Source organism: Eurosta solidaginis, chromosome X (assembly GCF_040869045.1).
Source record: "Eurosta solidaginis isolate ZX-2024a chromosome X, ASM4086904v1, whole genome shotgun sequence".
NCBI classification, from domain to species: Eukaryota; Metazoa; Arthropoda; class Insecta; order Diptera; family Tephritidae; genus Eurosta; species Eurosta solidaginis.
Genome location: NC_090324.1, coordinates 153,288,193 through 153,297,383, shown reverse-complemented (window position 1 = coordinate 153,297,383; position 9,191 = coordinate 153,288,193). Strand labels below are relative to the sequence as shown.

Here is a 9,191-nt window from a genome sequence, read left to right as displayed (position 1 = left end):
TAGAATTTTTTTGTACGATATGGGTATCAAATGAAAGGTATTAATGAGTATTTTAAAAAGGAGTGGGCCTTAGTTCTATAGGTGGGCGCCTCTTCGAGATATCGCCATAAAGGTGGACCAGGGGTGACTCTAGAATTTTTTTGTACGATATGGCTATCAAATAAAAGGTGTTAATGAGTATTTTAAAAAGGAGTGTGCCTTAGTTCTATAGGTGGACGCCTTTTCGAGATATCGCCATAAAGGTGGACCAGGGGTGACTCTAGAATTTGTTTGTACGATTTGGGTATCAAATGAAAGATGTTAATGTGTATTTTAAAAGGGAGTGGTGGTAGTTGTATATGTGAAGGCGTTTTCGAGATATTGACAAACATGTGGACCAGAGAGACCTAGAACATCATCTGTCGGGTACCGCTTATTTATTTATATATGTAATACCACGAACAGTATTCCTGCCAAAATTCCAAGGGCTTTTGATTTCGCCCTGCAGAACTTTTTCATTTTCTTCTACATAATATGGTAGGCGTCACACCCATTTTGCAAAGTTATATTTTGCGTCAATAATCCAGTTACCATGTTTCATCCCTTTTTTCATATTTGGTATAGAATTATGGCATTTTTTTCATTTTTCGTAACTTTCGATATCGATGGGCGTGGTCATAGTCGGAATTCGGCCATTTTTTACACCAATACAAAGTGAGTTCAGATAAGTACGTGAATTGAGTTTAGTAAAGATATATATATTTTTGCTCAAGTTATCGTGTTAACGGCCGAGCGGAAGGACAGACGGTCAACTGTGTATAAAAACTGGGCGTGGCTTCAACCGATTTCTCCCTTTTTCACAGATAACAGTTACCGTCCTAGAATCTAAGCCCCTACCAAATTTCACAAGAATTGGTAAATTTTTGTTCGACTTATGGAATTAAAATATCCTAGACAAATTAAATGAAAAAGGGCGGAGCCACGCCCATTTTGAAATTTTCTTTTATTTTTGAATTTTATTGCACCATATCATTACTTGGGTTGAATTTTGATATAATTTACTTATATAATGTAAAGATATTAAATATTTTGTTAAAATTTGACTTAAAAAATTTTTTTTTAAGTGGGCGTGGTCGTTCCCCGAATTTGCTAATTTTTATTAAGCATACATATAGTAATAGGAATAAAGTTCCTGCCAAATTTCATCATGATATCTTCAACGACTGCCAAATTACAGTTTGCAAAACTTTTAAATTACCGTCTTTTAAAAGTTGGCGGTGCCACGCCCGTTTTCCAAAATTTTACTAATTTTCTATTCTGCGTCATAAGTTCAACTCACCTACCAAGTTTCATCGCTTTATCCGTATTTGGTAATGAATTATCGCATTTTTTCAGTTTTTCGAAAATTTCGATATCGAAAAAGTGGGCGTGGTTATAGTTCGATATCGTTCATTTTAAACATCGATCTGAGATGAGTGCCCAGGAACCTACATACCAAATATCATCAACATACCTTCCAATTTACTCAAGTTATCGTGTTAAGGGGCAGACGGACGGACGGACGGCCGGACGGACGGACGGAAGGACATGGCTCAATCAAATTTTTTTTCGATAGTGATGATTTTGATATATGGAAGTCTATATCTATCTCGATTCCTTTATACCTGTACAACCAACCGTTATCCAATCAAAGTTAATATACTATATGAGCTCTGCTCAACTGAGTATAAACAAGTAAGGAAGGTTAAGTTCGGGTGTAACCGAACATTACATACTCAGTTGAGAGCTATGGTGACAACATAAGGGAAAATAACCATGTAGGAAAATGAACCGAGGGTAATCCTGGAATGTGTTTGTATGACATGTGTATCAAATGAAAGGTATTAAAGAGTATTTTATGAGGGAGTGGGCCATAGTTCTATAGGTGGACGCCATTTAGGGATATCGCCATATAGGTGGGTCAGGGTTGACTCTAGAATTTGTTTGTACGATATGGGTATCAAATGAAAGGTGTTAATGAGTATTTTAAAAGGGAGTGATTCTTAGTTCCATAGATGGACGCCTTTTCGTGATATCGCCATAAAGGTGGACCAGGAGTGACCCTAGAATTTGTTTGTACGATATGGGTATCAAATGAAAGGGGTTAAAGAATATTTTAAAAGGGAGTGGGCCTCAGTTCTATAGGTGGACGCCTTTTCGAGATACCGCCATAAAGGTGGACCAGGGGTGACTCTAGAATGCGTTTGTACAATATGGGTATCAAACGAAAAGTGTTAATGAGTATTTCAAAAGGGCGTGGGGTTTAGTTCTATAGGTGGACGGCTTTTCGAGATATCGCCATTAAGGTGGACCAGGGGTGACTCTAGAATGTGTTTGTACGATATGGGTATCAAATTAAAGATATTAATGAGGGTTTTAAAAGGGAGTGGTGGTAGTTGTATAGGTGGTCGCCTTTTCGAGATATCGGCATAAAGGTGGACGAGGGGTGACTCTAGAATGCGTTTGTACAATATGGGTATCAAACGAAAGGTGTTAATGAGTATTTTAAAAGGGCGTGGGGCTTAGTTCTATAGGTTAACGCCTTTTCGAGATATTGCCATAAAGGTGGCCCAGGGGTGACTCTAGAATGTGTTTGTACGATATGGGTATCAAATTAAAGGTGCTAGTGAAGGTTTTAAAAGGGAGTGGTGGTAGTTGTATAGGTGGTCGCCTTTTCGGGATATCGGCATAAAGGTGGACCAGGGGTGACTCTAGAACGAAAGGTGTTAATGATTATTTTAAAGGCAGTGGGCCTTAGTTCTATAGTTGGTCGCCTTTTCGAGATATCGCCATAAAGGTGGACCAAGGGTGACTCTAGAATGTGTTTGTACGATATGGGTATCAAATTAAAGGTATTAATGAGGGTTTTAAAAGGGAGTGGTGGTAGTTGTATAGGTGGTCGCCTTTTCGGGATATCGGCATAAAGGTCACCCAGGGGTGACTCTAGAATGCTTTTGTACAATATGGCTATCAAACGAAAGGTGTTAATGAGTATTTTAAAGGGAGTGGGCCTTAGTTCTATAGGTGGTCGCCTTTTCGAGATATCGCCGTAAAGGTGGACCAGGCGTGACTCTAGAATGTGTTTGCACAATATGGGTATCAAACGAAAGGTGTTAATGAGTATTTTAAAAGGGCGTGGGGCTTAGTTCTATAGGTTAACGCCTTTTCGAGATATTGCCATAAAGGTGGCCCAGGGGTGACTCTAGAATGTGTTTGTACGATATGGGTATCAAATTAAAGGTGCTAGTGAAGGTTTTAAAAGGGAGTGGTGGTAGTTGTATAGGTGGTCGCCTTTTCGGGATATCGGCATAAAGGTGGACCAGGGGTGACTCTAGAACGAAAGGTGTTAATGATTATTTTAAAGGCAGTGGGCCTTAGTTCTATAGTTGGTCGCCTTTTCGAGATATCGCCATAAAGGTGGACCAGGCGTGACTCTAGAATGTGTTTGCACAATATGGGTATCAAACGAAAGGTGTTAATGAGTATTTTAAAAGGACGTGGGGCTTAGTTCTATAGGTTAACGCCTTTTCGAGATATCGCCATAAAGGTGGACCAGGGGTGACTCTAGAATGTGTTTGTACGATATGGGTATCAAATTAAAGGTATTAATGAGGGTTTTAAAAGGGAGTGGTTGTAGTTGTATAGGTGGTCGCTTTTTCGAGATATCGGCATAAAGATGGACCAGGGGTGACTCTAGAATGCGTTTGTACAATATGGGTATCAAACGAAAGGTGTGAATGAGTATTTTAAAAGGGAGTGGGTCTTAGCTCTATAGGTGGACGCCTTTTCGATATATCGCCATAAAGGTGGACTATGGGTGAATCTAGAATATGTTTGTACGATATTGGTATCAAATTAAAGGTATTAATGATGGTTTTAAAAGGGAGTGTTGGTAGTTGTATAGGTGATCGCCTTTTCGAGATATCCGCATAAAGGTGGACCAGGGTGACTCTTGAATTTGTTTGTACGATATGGGTAGCATATAAAAGGTGTTAATGAGTATTTTAAAAGGGAGTGATCCTTAGTTCCATAGGTGGACGCCGTTTCGAGATATCGCCATAAACGTGGACCAGGGGTGACCCTAGAATTTGTTTGTACGATGTGGGCATCAAATGAAAGGGGTTAATGAGCATTTTAAAAGGGAGTGGGCCTTAGTTCTATAGGTGGACGCCTGTTCGAGGTATCGCCATAAAGGTGGACCCGGGGTGACTCTAGAATGCGTTTGTACAATATGGGTATCAGACGAAAGGTGTTAATGAGTATTTCAAAAGGGCGTGGGGCTTAGTTCTATAGGTGGACGCATTTTCGAGATATCGCCATAAAGGTGGACCAGGGGTGACTCTAGAATGTGTTTTGACCATATCGGTATCAAATTAAAGGTATTAATGAGGGTTTTAAAAGGGAGTGGTGGTAGTTGTTTAGGTGGTCGCCTTTTCGAGATGTCGCCATAAAGGTGGACCAGGGGTGACTCTAGACTTTGTTTGTACGATATGGGTATCAAATGAAAGGTTTAAAAGAGTCTTTTTAAAAGGGAGTGGGCCTTAGTTCTATAGGTGGTCGACTTTTGGAGATATAGCCATAAAGGTGGACCAGGGGTGACTTTAGAATATGTTTGTACAATATGGGTATTAAATGAAAAGTGTTAATGAGTGTTTTAAAAGGGCGTGGGGCTTAGTTCTATAGGTGGACGCCTTTTCGATATATCGCCGAAAAGGTGGACCAGGGGTGACTCTAGAATGGGTTTGTAAGATATGGGTATCAAATTAAAGGCTTAAAGGGAGTGGTGGTAGTTGTGTATGTGAAGGCGTTTTCCAGATATCGGCCAAAATGTGGACCAGGGTGACCCAAAACATCATCTGTTGGATACCGCTAATTTATTTATATATATAATACCACGAACAGTATTCCTGCCAATATTTCAAGGGTTTTTTATTTCGCCCTGCAGAACTTTTTCATTTCATTCTACTTAATATGGTAGGTGTCACACCCATTTTACAAAGTTTTTTTCTAAAGTTATATTTTGCGTCAATAAACCAATCCAAATGCCATGTTTCATCCCTTTTTTCGTATTTGGTATAGAATTATGGCATTTTTTTCGTTTTTGGTAATTTTCTATATCGAAAAAGTGGGCGTGATCATAGTCGGACTTCGGCCATTTTTTATACCAATACAAAGTTAGTTCAGATAAGTACGTGAACTGAGTTTAGTAAAGATATATCGATTTTTGCTCAAGTTATCGTGTTAACGGCCGAGCGGAAGGACAGACGGCCGACTGTGTATAAAAACTGGGCGTGGCTTCAGCCGATTTTGCCCTTTTTCACAGAAAACAGTTATTGTCCCAGAATCTAAGCCCCTACCAAATTTCACAAGGATTGGTAAATTTTTGTTCGACTTATGGCATTAAAAGTATCCTAGACAAATTAAATGAAAAAGGGCGGAGCCACGCCCATTTTGAAATTTTCCTTTATTTTTGCATTTTGTTGCACCATATCATTAATGGATTTGAATGTTGACATAATTTACTTATATACTGTAAAGATATTAAATTTTTTGTTAAAATTTGACTTAAAAAATTTTTTTTTTTAAAGTGGACGTGGTCGTTCTCCGATTTTGCTAATTTTTAACAAGCATACATATAGTAATAGGAGTAAAGTTCCTGCCAAATTTCATCATGATATCTTCAATGACTGCCAAATTACAGCTTGCAAAATTTTAAATTACCTTCTTTTAAAAGTGGGCGGTGCCACGCCCATTGTCCAAAATTTTACAAATTTTCTATTCTGCGTCATACATTAAACTCATCTACCAAGCTTCATCGCTTTATCCGTCTTTGGTAATGAATTATCGCACTTTTACGGTTTTTCGAAAATTTCGATATAGAAAAAGTTGGCTTGGTTCTAGTCCGATATTGTTCGTTTTAAACAACGATCTGAGATGAGTGCTCAGGAACATACATACCAAATTTCATCAAGATTCCTCAAAATTTACTTAAGGTATCGTGTTAACGGACAGACGGACGGACATGGCTCAATCAAATTTTTTTTCGATCCTGATGATTTTGATATATGGAAGTCTATATCTATCTCGATTCCTTTATACCTGTACAACCAACCGTTATCCAATCAAAGTTAATATACTCTGTGAGCTCTGCTCAACTGAGTATAAACAAGTAAGGAAGGTTAAGTTCCTGTGTAACCGAACATTACATACCCAGTTGAGAGCTATGGTGACAACATGAGGGAAAATAACCATGTAGGAAAATGAACCGAGGGTAATCCTGGAATGTGTTTATATGACATGTGTATCTAATGAAAGGTATTAAAGAGTATTTTATGAGGGAGTGGGCCATAGTTCTATAGGTGGACGCCATTTAGGGATATCGCCATAAAGGTGTACCAGGGGTGACTCTAGAATGTGTTTGTACGATATGGGTATCAAATTAAAGGTATTAATGATGGTTTTAAAAGGGAGTGGTGGTAGTTGTATAGGCGGTCGCCTTTTCGGGATATCGGCATAAAGGTGGATCAAGGTTGACTCTAGAATTTGTTTGTACGATATGGGTATCAAATGAAAGGGGTTAACGAACATTTTTTTTTTTCACCAGGGGTGACTCTAAAATGTGTTTGTACGATATGGGTATCAAATTAAAGGTATTAATGAGGGTTTTAAAAGGGAGTGGTGGTAGTTGTATAGGTGGTCGCCTTTTCGGGATATCGGCAAAAAGGTGGACCAGGGGTGACTCTAGAATGCGTTTGTACAATATGGCTATCAAACGAAAGGTGTTAGTGAGTATTTTAAAGGGAGTGAGCCTTAGTTCTATATGTGGACGCCTTTTCGAGATATCGCCATAAAGGTGGACCAGGGGCGACTCTAGAATGCGTTTGCACAATATGGGTATCAAACGAAAGGTGTTAATGAGTATTTTAGAAGGGCGTGGGGCTTAGTTCTATAGGTTAACGCCTTTTCGAGATATCGCCATAAAGGTGGACCTCTATTCTACTCGAAATTTTTGTTTTGTGTTACACTTACATATTATATATGCATTTATACAAAATTAAATGGGGTGGCGTGAAATAGGCTAAATTCCTTTAGCAAATTTCTTCGTTTTTAACCAAAAGTTCGTGTTTTTTGAATTATGACACTATTGAAGTAAATAGGCGACATATGTATATGGGTTATATAGGCCTACTGGGGAACCGAGCTCCCAAAACTAACTTCGGTAGCACGCCAACGGGGAACTTCCGGGTGGTGTGGAAAAACCAATTTTTCAATTCAATTTCAAGTAATTTCGCCATAATTCTATGTCAATTTCATTTGATTTTACATAATTTTTATATTTTTTTTTAAGGAGCTCCATACCAAAACGTTATAATTACACGTGAAAAGTTTGTAGAAAATTTAAGAAAATACAATCAAAAAGTACAAGGTCTTAGATCAAATTCAAAATTTTAAAGAAAAAGGTAAGTAAGTTAGACCAGTTTGCTATATTTCCAACACTTGATGCATAGACTGAGTTGAAAAAAATACACGCTGGTCGAATTTCGAACACAGGCGATACTAGTATTCATTAACGCCTTTCATTTCATACCCATATCATTAAAACAAATTCTAGATTCAGCCCTGGTCCACATTTATGGCGATATCCCTAAATGGCGTCCACCTATAGAACTATGGCGCAATCCCTCTCAAAACATTTTTTAATACCTTCCATTTGATACACATGTCATACGAACACATTCCAGTGTTACCTTAGGTTCATTTTCCTACATGGCGATTTACCCCTATTTTGTCTCCACAGCTCTCAACTGAGTATGTAATGTTCGGTTACACCCGAACTTAGCCTTCCTTACTTGTGTTAATTATGATTTATTATGTTTATCATTAATTATGCCTTTTTTAGTAAAAATACCTATATTTTTAGTTCATTTATGATTACCTATAATTTTGGCAGGAATTATATTAAAATTAGGGGCTTATGGTTTATTATGAATTTTTTAATTTTTACAATTTAGTGGACTTAAGTGTAATTATATTTTTATTAGAATTCGATTAGTTGGAGGATTTTTGATTAGCTTAGTTTGTTTACGTCAAACTGATTTAAAATCTTTAATTGCTTATTCTTCTGTTTCTCATATAAGAATTGTTTTAAGAGGTATTTTAACATTAAATTATTGAGGGCTATCTGGTGCCTATGTATTAATAATCGCTCATGGTCTTTGTTCATCTGGTTTATTTTGTTTAGCAAATATTGCTTATGAACGATTGGGAAGTGTTAGATTATTAATTAATAAAGATTCATTAAATTTTATACCTTCAATGACTTTATGATGCTTTTTGTTGTGTATTTGTAGTATATCTTCTCCTCCATCATCTATATATTAATACGCTAACAAAATTTCCATACAATCAATTGACAGGCTGTTTCGCGTACTTAACATACGTAAAATCATATAAAAGTTATATGAATCGATTCGTATTGATCAGCCGCACTGCATAGGCCTATTTTTGTTAACAAATATTACTCTATTTGTTTATAATTAATAGAAAAAGTTTTTTGTAAATTCGAACAATTCATACAAATAACGTTATTCATTATCGTGCACAAGCGCGCCATCTTTGGGAATAATTATCTAAGTTTGCTAATGCGAATTTCAAAGACCTAAACTTTTATGCACAAGCGCGCCGTCTTTGGGAACAATTATCTAAGTGTTTAATGTGAATTTCAATTTTTTTAGGCACAAATGTTTCACCTGCATACAAATATGGTTTCCCATTGTTTCCGCTTACCAAAATCCTAAAAAATTGTTCCAAAATAATTTATAGCGTACCAAAAATCTTAAATAGAATTAATTTTTGGCCGGCCCATTTTTTGTGGCAAATTTTACCTACACGTAAATACATAAGGCTTTATTTAACAGATTCTTTATTATACTCAGTTGAGCAGAGCTCACAGAGTATATTAAGTTTGATTGGATAACGGTTGGTTGTACATATATAAAGGAATCGAGATAGATATAGACTTCCATATATCAAAATAATCAGGATCGAAAAAAAATTTGATTGAGCCATGTCCGTCCGTCCGTCCGTCCGTCCGTTAACACGATAACTTGAGTAAATTTTGAGGCATCTTGATGAAATTTGGTATGAAGGTTACTGAGCACCCATTTCAGATC

The 9,191-nt window shown here is 37.2% G+C and overlaps 1 pseudogene; it reads left to right on the top strand.

The window, feature by feature from the left end:
• The first annotated feature begins 297 nt into the window (after window positions 1-297).
• LOC137235199 (NADH-ubiquinone oxidoreductase chain 4-like) lies at window positions 298-8,400 on the top strand (annotated as a pseudogene).
• Window positions 8,401-9,191: the final 791 nt, after the last annotated feature.